This window comes from Rhipicephalus sanguineus, chromosome 8, assembly GCF_013339695.2.
Source record: "Rhipicephalus sanguineus isolate Rsan-2018 chromosome 8, BIME_Rsan_1.4, whole genome shotgun sequence".
Lineage (NCBI taxonomy): Eukaryota > Metazoa > Arthropoda > Arachnida > Ixodida > Ixodidae > Rhipicephalus > Rhipicephalus sanguineus.
In genome coordinates this window covers 62,898,632-62,911,747 of record NC_051183.1, presented here as the reverse complement: position 1 = coordinate 62,911,747, position 13,116 = coordinate 62,898,632, and the positions used below count along the sequence as shown (strand labels likewise).

Genomic DNA, 13,116 nt, shown 5'->3' with positions numbered 1-13,116 from the left:
AGAGTAAAAAGTAAAATGATTCTCTCTCTCTCTTTTTTTTTTTTTTTAGAGTGTAGGAAGATTTAGTTTGTACACATATTTCTTATCGTTTGCGGATTACCGAGTTATACTGAAAAGCGCAAATGCCAGTGGCGTCACCTGGAAGCGCGGAGATCAACCAGGCAAATACAAAACTATTACTGTAGTGCATTAGAGTGGCTTGTTGGACAAGTTAGCGCATAGTTCTAGGTAAGGGAATGCCAGTAGCACAAAAAAAAAACATGAGAAGAAACCGAGACAAGAAAAGACGCACACACACACACACACACGCACACAACACACACACACACAAACACACACATATATACACACCGTAACCTACCCGGCTCCAAATTGCACCTCAATATAAGGCACGAGCTAAACGCAAACAGCAGCATTTAATTTGTTTTTACTGAAGAAACATCGATGCAAAGCTCTACTTTCATTCAATTTTGCCGAAACGGCTGATTACTGGTGCAGAATGCGAACACTTCATTTCTCAAATTTTCGCGCCTAAGCGTCACGACGTCTCAACGACTGAGTGGAGCACCCGATTTCAAGTTATTCTTTGGTATTGTTTACCCGTCGGGCGTGCTGTCATAAAATTTTTCCAAAAAAACCTTTAACGTATAACGTTGTACGTATGCTGTCAAAAAATATAGAATTCAACTAAACTAAAAGCTTACTCAGCACCGTCCCAGCACACGTTCTTGCCAAAATATTTAACCAACACTGCGACCCTGCGGCTAGTGTCATATAGAGGTTACGCTCGTTCTCAAGGTGCCAGCGTTCTGGGTCAAACGTCACTTACGGTAAGCGTTATTGGTGGCATTTGATTTTTTTTTTCTCACCCAACTATACATATTTCCAAACGTACAATACCGCCGCCCAACGCGTGCTCTATATCAAAACCGACACTGAAATGCTTTTTACACCATCTAAAGCCTATAACCATATACCTATAGTCTCGCCCCCCCCCCCCCTCACATTCACCCCCTCCCCGCTATCCGCCTCTACCGAAAGCCTTGCTGGTCTCCGCACAAATCAAAAAGAACCCATCCCCGAGAATTCAATAAATCACGAGCAGCAGAGGAACTGGAAATGCAACAAAAACAAAGAGAAGACAAGGTCAGAGCTGTTCGATACACCGCGACGGAATGTAAAAATAGTCACGGGGTTCCGCATGCATTTACCTAACACGGCACGAAGGCGAAAACCATGTTCTTCTTCGTCCTTCTCTTCTTCTTTTTCTTCTCTATCGATTGTATTGACCCAGATTTCATCAATCCATCCGAAAGCTTTCTGCACCTAACGTCGTTTCGCACTGCCTACGGGATCGGAGGCGCCGGAAGCTTTCTGCACATCACGTGGTTCTGCAGTGCCTCCGGGATCGGTCCACCTTCGACCAAGCGACCGCGTCATGCGATGACGTTATCACATCACATCAGTGACGCCATGATGACGTCGTAATGACGTCACAAATGTTGGCGATCTGTGACGTCTTGATGGCATCACATGACGAAGACTTTCTGCATGACTTCATCATGACGCCGACGACGGTAACTTTTCGCGTTTGATGAGGCCTCCGAGGCTTTCGCCTGAATATAATTTCTACTAAAATACGACCGAAAGAGCCCAAAAAAATGAGAGGGCGTGGGGGCAGCAGATTGCCTGTGCTCACTATAACAAGCTGCACTGCCCCAAGCATGGTCTCTCTTTCTTTCTCTCTCTCTCTCTCTCTCCTGTGCGCCTGGGACAGGAACACGACACGCAGGGAACCATATAGGCAGAACAGGAAAGCTGTCAGCGCGGTATAAAAAAAAACGGCAGAAAGACGTAAACGGCACAAAAAAAAAGAAATAAAACACCGTGGCAGTCTCCCCAGAGCGGCGTCATTCAAACGGGGTGCCCCGCGACGGACGCGCTTCAGGCTCGACGTCGTGCGAGTCGTGATACGAACGCTAAACTCCACAGTCGGTCGCTAAAGCGAGAAATGAACTAGAAGAAGGGAATAAGGAACGCCAAGCAAAAACGAACACTCCATCACAGAAGGACCAGTCAAAAGAAACGCTCTCCCGCTTACTGCTCTCGAGAAGAAAACATAAAAAAGACAAAAAGAAGAGTGGCGTATAACAAAAAGGAACGACTGCATTCAAAGTAGCAAAATATAAAAAAATGACTAAGAAGAACCGGGTATGGTTCGCGTTAGCGATCCGTTCCGGGAAAGACGAGAAGAAGAAGAAATAAATATGAAAGGAGCGTAAGAACCGGGCAATCGGAAAAGACCCGCAAAACGGAGGAAGCGTGCTTCGCGAATCCCGTTTTATTCGCAGTATAGACCCCCCCCCCTCCCTCTCTTTTCACTGCTATCACTGCATTCGCTCCTCTTTCGGCACTCCGATTCAGTTACATCCGAGAGACGGTACCGAGAATGTGACGATGCGTGAAGGGAACATGAAGGGGGCATGAAAATAAAAAGTGGCAACACTGCCTCGGTGAGCACGGTACAAGAGAAAGAACTTACAAAACCGAAATAAAAAAGAGAACATACGGGCCAGTCTGGCGCGTCTTTCCGAGACAACTACCCGAGTCCTCGTCAACGGTTCAGCTTATGCCGCGCGTCTTCTTATGGTGGGCGCGCATTCAGTGCACGGTTCTCGGGAACCACTGCCGCGCGGGTAGAGACTACGCGCAGTAGTTCTGTGCAGCGTAGCTGAAGGCTACGCTAGGAAAATATGGATGGGTGGATGCTATGAGCGTCCCCTTTATAACGGGGCGGTAACCTGTGCGCCACCACGCGCAAAAAAGAAAAAAAGAAGAGATAAAAAATTTAAGACAGTCTAATGCCTTCTTTACTTCAATTAAGTCGTTTATCCTATTAAAAAAAAATACCACTAAAACCACAGTCCAACTAACTGCCCGTTACGGAACAATGAGCTTATTTCTCGCGATATTTAATTTCGCCATTTCTCCTTACTTTTCATCCACAAGTCCTCTAACCGTCTCTTACTTATTCCTATCGCAGGCCTGCCAACCTTTCCGCTGTTGTCCCTAAAACTCAAGGGTTAATGTTGGCTAATGTCCAAACATACACCGGAGGATATCTCCACATTCAATTAGAAGATGCTCCGTCGTTTCCTTAGCTTCCCCACAGCATGTACATTTCTTTTCTTTACTGAATCTCGCTTTGTAACTACGCGTTCTAAGGCAACGTACCCGACCTCGCTTCGAAAAGTAATGCAATTCCCTTTGAATTATCGTAAAATACCCCCCTCCTCATTCCGTGTTTGACCGTGCGATAGTGAGTCAGAGGCGGTTTTTTTTTTTTCTTTTTTTTTTCGCCGCTATCCAAAAAAACTCACAGGATCCCTTACGTAAGACGACTCGACGGCGAAAGCCATCTTCTTCTGTTTCTTGTTAGTCGATGAATTGATCTTTCCCCGCCCCCCTCCGAGACCGTTCTGTCATTGGCTGAAAATGCCGCCATGGTAGAATTCCACAATATGGCCGACTTTGAGCGTACAGAATAGCACCCCTGGTCCGGAGTTCGATACCGGGAACAACTCCACCCTGGGGCCTTTCTATGCGTTACATGGTCCCGGGCTCGAAACCGGGACCACGACGCAATGTTCCGTCAACTGGTAACGCTTCGTGCAACGAACGCGTGTGGGCAGCAATTTCACGGCTTCAATTTCATAGTGGCTTCGTGCTACATACGGGCGGTTGTCCAATTATCCCTTTGATAACCATTCCGCCGGCTGGAGCGATTCCGCAGAAATCATTTACAATTTCACGACCTTCACCAACGCAGCCTTGCTTCACGTGTTCACATCTAAGTCATAATAAAAAAGACAAAAGAAAGATGTCGCACTGCATCAACATTACCCCATCTCGCGGGCTTCCGCAGAACTGACGCCCCATGTTCACTGCATCGATTTAAAGGGACACTAAAGAGAAACAATGAACTGGTTTAGATTGATAAAGTGTGCTCGGATAACTCTTGTGTAGTTTATTTCACCACCATAGGTTTATTATAACAGGAGAAAACCAAGTTCAAAGTTTCATTTTTAAATTTCGCGCCGTACTTTGTAATTCGTGACAGACTTCAAAGAGCATTTAAAGTATTTTGGCGCCACTGGCTCGAGGAAATTTCCACAAACTCGTTATGTCAAGTCTCTGGCCCCCTCAGAGGACAATGTACTTCGATTTAACCGATTAGGAACTACGTAGGCCCAAGCAGGCGCCGTCAAAAATATATGACGTCACGGCAAATGGTGCGGGAATTCCAAGGTGGCGTCGCCACCTGTATTTTCTCTTTGCGCGTTTTCTCGCTTATTAAGCGTCTTCGCGCAGAAAGCGTGGTGTTTTTGGTATCGTGGAAGACTACTTTACTAATGCGAGAAAAATCGTTTTGCTCTGTAGTGTCCCTTTAAAGTACGCACACCTCTTTTTCGCATTTCACACACCAGTTCTTCCTCTCTTGTTTTTTTTTTTTGTTTTTTTTTTTTTTTAGCGGTGGGATAAGTGCACATCCAGTACCGAAACGGGTTACGTAGTTCTCTAGTCTTTCCGCATGACGTCAGAGCCAAAAGTACGCAGGCACGAGGCCTTCGCTGCGAGGACCTATTACCCCACAAATGTTGCGCAGTGTTGTACGTCGTCGTCGCAACCTAATTAGGTGCAGCACCGCCACAGTCGGGCCTAAACCACAACGTCAAAAAATAGAACACACACGCTGCCCGCAGCTGCGGTGACCCATTATACATATAACGAAGGCTGTACTGCAAGCACAGGGTGTTATAGCTCTCGCAAAGCTTTAACTAGGAAACTTTCAAAATAAGGAACAACGAAACTAAAGTGGGGCAGGCAAGAACCAGTTCCTTCGTTTTGAAACATGAGGTAAAAACGAATGCACCGACAGCCTTTCGGAAAGAAGTGAAACAAGAGATTGTTCGCTCGACTGAGCGCGGATGATTTCGGATGGCATTCTAGCTCAACTCACAAGGAAAAGTTTCAGCGAGCTGCAAGCCACGCTACAGGGAGAAACAAAAAAAAATTTTTTTTTTCGGATTATTAAGTTACTAAGTCGCAATATCTAAAGCCCCCCGATTTCCGCGAGAGGACGCTTTGTAAGCGATAAAACGCGCAAAACGGAAACTGCAGGCGGCGACGCCCGCTGGACGTTCCAGCACAAACTCGCCGTGAAGTCGTAAGTATTTACGGCGTCTGCTAGGAAGTGCATAGCTGCTTACCGGTAAACGTGTATTGCTTTGTATTCTAAAGGGGCCCGAGGCTCAACGTAGCTAGACTCAAGAAAGTGTAATGAGGCAATATTAAAGTTGAAGTAGAAGTTGATTTATTTACCACACAAAGTACAAAAAAGAATTGCGCATGAAATGCGGTTAGGAAGGTGGGAAAAAAGCTACATGCATGTAGGCTGACTGGCCCCGCCTCCCAGTACCCAAGAGCACACACTTTAGCAGAAGTAATAAAACATGAACCCAAGAACTAACAGCAGTAATATTTGTTGAATACATTATATAAAATGGAAACTACGTGAATTATGTAGCCAAATGAAGTAAAACACCAGACGATATGTGGCCAATGTAATAAAAAAATACTTGATATTTGTGACGTCACACGGGTACTCAGGCGCTGAAGTTTCGGCGCGGAATTGAAATTAAAATCACAGTTCGAATGTCAGAGCAATGAATGTGATAGCAAAAGAGTGGAATGTTACACGCAGTAATGGTGGCAGCTGACTCCTGTAGCATCCAACCTAGCGCAAATCATCAAAACGCCGTCGTAAAGAAACACGACCGCTGCAGCGAGCGAAACGACCTTCGAGCGGTCGCTCACTTCATCGCAAACCGAGCGGTGAGACCGGTACGTAGAAAGGTACAGGCCATCTGCTAATCCGCCCAGCTGAGCAGAGTGCGGAGCCACGCACCCCCCCCCCCTTACCCTTCATTCCCGTGACGAAATACGGCCGGCGCGTCTTCTCTCCGCTAGATAAACGTTCGCCGGCTGCTCTCGCACGCTTTCACTCGCACATGTTATCGGCTTTATACGGAACATCACGGCGGCGCCGACGGCGACGGCAAAAAAGGGTAGAGAGCGTCCATATAATTGCTATCGCAATAAAATGATTCTTTGACTACGATACTGCCTTATAATATTGAACCTGTGATGGCAAAATTAACAACAGAGTTCGAATGACTTATCAGTATACATATTGATTCATAGTGTCACTTTAGGAGCACCTTTCAATAACTTGTGTTAAATTTATCTCACTGTCGTGGAAGCGCGTAACGGGCTCTAGAAACGCCGCTCTTCCAGCTTTCGCTGTGACTGTGCTGCGGTTTCAGCGCAGGCCTGGCGTTTTTTTTTTTCGGGGACCGCTTGATGAAGCTCGAAAGAAAGTAACAGTTGCAAGAGTGTACTCACCAACTCTGTACAGTTCCTAGGACGAACACCAGAGGCCAACAATCACCACTGCGTGAAATAGAGGAGAGGTCATTAAACAGTCAGTATTTGTTTTCTTTTTTTTTATTCTGCGGGTATCAGCCACACTGTTATCTATTTCCCATCTTTCTTTCAAAGTATCAGAACTGAAATGGAAGACCATTAAATCACACCATCTCCGCTAAAGGGGACCATGAGGCGACGCGAAGCAGCGTTTCGGCATGTCGAGCCCGCGTTTAGGAGGGGAAGTGGAGAGGTGGAGGGAAGAAGGAATGGGGAGTGGGGAGGGAGAAACTGGGAGAGGGGTGACGGGAAGTGGTTAGGGGAGAGGAGAGGGGGAAAGAGGGAGAGCTGTGTGGAGGGGGTTCGCGCATGCGCAGTAAGGGTGGTCACGCCGCACACCACCACCACCCCCACCACCACAGGTTTGAACTCCGCCATAAGATGCTTCGCATCTAATGTTCTCGTTAGTGACACGTCCGATGTCTGGCCGATTTCTCACTGCGGGCACAGTTTCTGACATCATCGTAGAGGATATCATCACAATCAGCGTCATCCTAACCCATCACCATCATCAGAAACAATATCCGCGCCCCTTTATGTCAAAATCATAGGCCACTTAACCTACGCCGCTTCCGCAGAAGAAGCCGAGTTCGTTCGAACAGTTCGAACTACTCATGCACGACCTTCGAGGGAAGAGACAGTTCAAGGGGAGTCGTCGACGTATGCATACATCAAAAGATTACTGTGCTTTTATGAGCTATAATAAAAATCCATTAAATATTTGATTACATAATTAATTAATTAGCTCATAGATTTGACGCACCACCCAACGCAAAAAAAGTACAGGGCTCACGAAAGACGTCGCTGTTCACAGAGGGCTCCGGGTTTGTTCTCACAAGTTTCAGTATTTTAAGCATGAGGTCACAAGGTTCACATCTGCATATGTCAAATCAAACATATATTTTGACAATGAAAACGTACGCTTGATGGCTAGCCAGCCACAAATAAAATACAGACAGCGGAATTGTACTCCCCTTAAATAAAACAGGTTTTTCTTTGTTATCCGAGTCTTCTCGCTCAGACTCTCGCCGAGCCCGGAAATCGAACCCGCGTCCTCGCGGTTAGCGCTACACTTCGCGGTAGCCTCTAAGCTGAACGAACGAACGAATGAATGAATGAATGAATGAATGAATGAATGAATGAATGAATGAATGAATGAATGAATGATGGGCTCGCTTACAGGAAACCATACTATGCCTTAAGCAAGAAATAGGATAGATGAACAGATGAAAAACAAGGCAAGCCCGCCGTAGGAATCGATGGAATCGATTATTGAAAAAGCATAGGAAAGGTGCTTTCAGAAAGAAAGAAAGAAAGAAAGAAAGCACTGCATCAAACAGCATTCGTCTCTCTGGACAATTACGCAGCGCCCGCCATTAGAAGTTCGATAAAAGAAGCAGGACTGCTAGTTTTTGCATACCCTGCTCACCGCGCATGATGTTTCTCAGGTTCACGAATGCTCTTCAATCCGCATCAGAACGGGTACACGGATTATCAATTCCGCGAAAGCCAGCAAGGTACAGGGACGATCGCGAAATAAAAAAAAAAAGTGGTTGCTATCCACCCGTTTGTATGGCGCCAACCTACAATGAAATCGATACGTATTTCTCGGAAAGGAAGCTTCCCAGTCGGTGACAGATTCGTCCCGGTCAGACGTTTTAACTGCATACACTGTTTTACGGATGAGTACGAGTGCCGCCATCTTGGGGTTGCTATCATTACCGTTTCTTTATTGGTAACAGCTGAATGAATGGTACTAATACACTCGACTTATAAACACGAAAAGTGCTGTGCGGGTACATTCGTCGTTTCATTACCTCGTTAGTTAATTTCGTGTCGTCAAGTACACATCTGAGATAAAGTAGAACGCTCCTTTATGAATTTGCCTAAGGCGACTCGAAGGCGAAAGCCTTTTTCTTTTTATTCTCAGTCGATTGTGTTTACTGACCCCCCCGCCCTTCCTAAATCTTTCTGCCCCTAACTGAGATGACGTCATCATGTGACATCATAGTGACATGATGACATCACAGACTGGCGATCTGTGGCGGAATGATGACGACATAGGGTGACGTCATCAGATGATGATGCCTTTCTGCGGCACTCGTGTTGACGCCGCCAACGGTCCCTTTCTGTGTTTGATGAGGCATCTAAGGCTTTGGCCTTAATAGTTCGTATAATAACGCAACATGAAGTCGCTCACGAAACGAATACAGCCTACAAACGATCGGATAAATCTTTTTTTTTTTTCGTTCTTTCATTACAACGGGTTCATTTTTCGGAGCACCGGAACCGCGGTGGCCTCTCACAAACGCGTGTCCGTCAATATAATACGCGTACACGGAAACCGCAAAACCAATAGACGCCCGGCCCCCTCGACTACACCGCCCATCGCTCTCGGGGTGTTTACCGCCGCAGGAGTCTATATCGGCTCTCAGCTTCTGGGTCACGGATCGATGACGCGCTGACGGCGGCAAATAGACCACAAGTGGCTCGATGCGTCGCCGCCCCACGAGCCAGGGTTTCGTGTAGAGCGGTGCCGCGGCTAGACGTACGGCTGTACGTTCAAGATAAGAGAGCTCCTCGCGCAAGCGTATATGTGTATACGTGTGCCCCTAGAAACAGGGACAAGGCTCTGCAGGCGATCTGCGCGTAGCTCCGCGGGGGCGTGCGGACGAACGCCGGGCCAATAAGCGACGCGAACACTCAAACCCCGAAGTCTAAGTCCGAAGTCTAATACTACCCAACGATGAAGCGAGAAAGAAGGTGGCATGCCGCGTGAGACGCTGTCATTTATTCGGTGGCACAGCTCCTTCTAAATATTGTAATATAATCGCTTCTGCCTCTCCCGTGTATCTGTGATCCCCGTGACAATTTGGTGGAGGTGCCGGTTAGCCTTCAACGGCGTGCTCATGCGCAATGCCACGTAACAATATTAAAGCGAAAGCCTTAGGTGCCTCACCAAACGCGAAAAGTGACCGTCGGTGTAGGCGTTCCGCGGCGTCGGCGTCAACACGAGTGATGCAAAATATAATGATCACGTGATAACGTAACCCTATCAAGTCATCATGACGTCATATATCGCCAACATTCGCGATATCATCACGACGCCACCATATGAGATACTCGCTTGGTAAAAGGTGCGCCGTTCACGGAGGCAGTGCAAAAAACCACTTTAGGTGCAGAGAGCTTGTGGGGGTTGGCCGGGGATTTGAGAATACATCGACTGAGAAAAAAAAAACATTGAATTGAAAAACGTTTATTAAAAAAGAAGAGGGGTTTGAGAAGCAGGTGGGTGGGGCCCCTAGTCCAGGGCTCCACTGGCCTCAGCAGCCCGCCGCGCCTGGTCCAGGAGAGCCACTTGGGCCTCCTTTTCCTCGCTGGCGAGCAGGGTCTCCCACTGCTCCGTCCTGAATTTTTGCGCCGGAATCTGAGGCGAGTTAATTTTGGGGGGCCTTAATTCACATTCCCACGTAATGTGAGAAAGGGTTGGCTGTCCTCCACACCACGGGCAAGCACCCGCGTATGCGGTTGGGTGAATGGCATGTTTTAAACGCAGATGCGGATATGTATTTGTCTGCAGGCGGCGCCACTAACGATAGAGCGGACGGTGCAGCTCGAGCTATTACTCACCGAGCGACTGTCCCTCGTCCCGATACCCGTCTGCTTCTCCAGGCTCCCCACACTCCTCGGGATATCCTAGAACACCAGCGTCGACAACGACGGCGATACTCCCCGCCCCACTCTCAGCTAGGTGTTAAAAAAAGATAGCTTCCACCTTCGAGTTACTTTAGGCGAATGTATATGAGACCCCTGAGTTTTAAGCCTATCTTGACTACAAAGTGATTGATCGCCATGCACCCGATCGTAGCATCAATCAATCAATCAATCAATCAATCAATCAATCAATCAATCAATCAATCAATGAATCAAGCAATCAATCATTTATTCAACGTGCCTACGAAATACCGTACGGTCTTTGAGCTGGCGCACGCAAGAAAAAAGGCTAATAATAAACAATACAATAAAGACAGTCAACGGAAGAAAATAATTTCTGGCATTGTACGTGCCGAAACCACGATAACATCACGACGTACGCCGTAGTTAGGGACTCCGGATTAATTTCAACCAGCAATCACCGGGGGTTCTTTAACGTGCTCCTAAATCAAAGTACGCTCGTATTCTCGCATCCGCCCCGATGGAAGTGCGGCCGCGGAGGTCGGGAATCAGTCGGACCCTCTATAGGCGGTTTCAAGAACGCCATAATAGCTGCAAGCGCTCTACCTAAGAAACTTCCGGTCAATTCATTTATCAGTCTCTAACACCGAAGCGGAAAGCGTCTGTTCGTGTTGTGGCAGAGTAAGGGAAACCTCTTTTTACGTTTTCAGATGAAAGAAAGGCGCTTAAAATTCGAAGGCGCCGCTTGTAACGTTGCGTAGAGCTTAGAAGAATACTTATTTGAAATATCTGGCGAAACACAGGGAGAAAATTAAGGCAGCATCGCCCAAGTGGTGCCAAGCCTGAAGGAAGTGCGGAGCTGGGCTGCCTTCTTTGTTTTTCTTCGGTTTTTCTCTTTCTTTCCTCCTCTCTTTTTTTCTCTTTTCCTGTTTTTTCTGTCTTTTTTTTCTCTCTTTATTTCTATTTATTTCTTCCTCTCTCTTTATCTTTCTACTTTTCTTCCTATCTTGTCCCTTTCTCTCTTTTTCTATTTTTCCTTGCTTCCCACTTTTTTTCTATTTTTATACGTGGTTCTGCCCCTAAAGTGCTACGCGCTTATCATCATCAAGACGCTCCAAGAACAAGAGGAAGAAGACTTCTCCTTGGCTCGAGCGCGCGCTTAATATGCTACAGATGGCTATGCTATCCGTGGTTTTGCCTGCGTTGCGCCAATTGCTACGCCAGCACACGATGACAGCGTACGACAGCGTACGACAGCCCGGCCCCCTAAAGAGCTCCGCACTTAAAAAGTGTTGAAAATCTGCCTGCTACTCGCCAAGACTTTTCTTCACCGCGAATGCTAGCAGGATACATCGGTGGACAAAACCGGAAGCCATCCAGGGCATGTGCGTGTAAAGAGTGATCAGTCCATAGAGGACGCGACTTGTGATACCCGGGTGTCACGCTGCTATCTATAGCCAGCATCGCGACACACATACCTGCTAAGCTATACAACGGCGGGTTAATCGTACCACGAAGCAAGGAAAATCGATACGGGTGTCTCAGAAAGATAAACTTATCTCTCCGAGAAATCTGAACGTAGTTCCTCTCTTTCCCAGAGGCTTATATGGATTTTTCTCTGTAGCTGCGCACTACGATCGATACAATGGCAATATTTCCCCTTTCGCGAACCAAACTCGCGTTGCGGGCTTCCGCACAGTTGATTTGCCGGAGTGATTGATTAATTGATTTAGTGATTCACTAATTGACCTCCTCAAGGACAACGATAGCTGCTGCGTTGCCTTGGAGCAGATATGTTGCGTTCGAACGGCCTCGCGAAGTGTGCATAAGCGTTCGCCCGGCGGGGTCTTACACCATTAGAACTTCCCTCCATCGCAAATTAATTGATTGACTGAGTGATCGATTCTTTCTCTGTTCGCCGAACGCTGCATGTGTGCTTTCTCGGTGCAGATATGGAGCCGCACTAGAATTTGATTTGCAAATGCAGCCTAACCGAACACTTAACCTACGCGTCACAAACCGAACATAACCTTGAATTCGGAAAACTCGAACACCTCCGATAAAAAATGGGCGCCCGTAAACACTCTTCTGCGGCAGATCAAACTTCAGAGTGACCCAAATAAATAAATGAATAAATAAATAAATAATATTCGAAATGTTTTTTTTTCCTGCCCTGTAACAAATCAACGTAACTTGTCCAACAGGATTTTTTTGTCTAACCGACGCTGCACGTGGGCTCCAAAAAGCCTTGCTTTCGAAACCGACTCATACCTACACTGTAAACCACCTTGCACCTTTAAAGCGGTTTCAAGCAACCAAAACACCCTTTTCCTCATCAGAATTCGCAAAAATGGGAGTACAAGGGTGTCTTGCTTGCCCAAGCAATAGCCTTTTCGTTTTACGTAAGGGTTAACGCTTTACTAAAGCACCCTTCAGGAGGTAAGGGTGTTGTGGGTTATCAAAACACCTGTGGCCCATACGACAGTTGTGCCATCTGATAATCAGAACAGCCTAATTTAAAAAGCGTTGAATATAGCGGGTTTAGAACAACAGATATGGCTGTTTTAGCGCTATCTACAAGCCCCCCATAAATTTAGCCATATTCTGTGAATGTTTATTGTTTAATTATGCAAACAGGTATACCCCCACCGGCACTGAACGGCAGCTCAAGATAATAAGGCTAGATATACTACATGATCGGTGTATGGTTGCGTAGCCCGAGCGCTCTGCCCATTTGGTGCTTATGTAATATATATTTGTGTGTACGGTTGGGTGTGTGCGTGCGGCATCGCATCCTTTGATGCCGATGAAATTGAAATTTCCTTGACTGCTAGCTTTTATTTTTCCGTTTTTTCAGAAATAAGGGTGTAAAAAGGGTTGGTAAACCCCCATGTT

The 13,116-nt window shown here is 46.7% G+C and overlaps 1 protein-coding gene across 2 annotated transcripts in view; it reads right to left on the bottom strand.

Annotated features, from left to right (window-relative positions):
* The window catches only part of LOC119402024 (CUGBP Elav-like family member 2), a 597,777-nt gene that overhangs the window by 555,348 nt on the left and 29,313 nt on the right, over window positions 1-13,116 (bottom strand). For both annotated transcript variants that reach the window (XM_037669081.2, XM_037669082.1), the window contains exon 2: window positions 6,466-6,513. The gene's annotated coding sequence lies outside the window, so the exon portion shown is untranslated. The remainder of the gene's footprint in view (window positions 1-6,465; window positions 6,514-13,116) is intronic.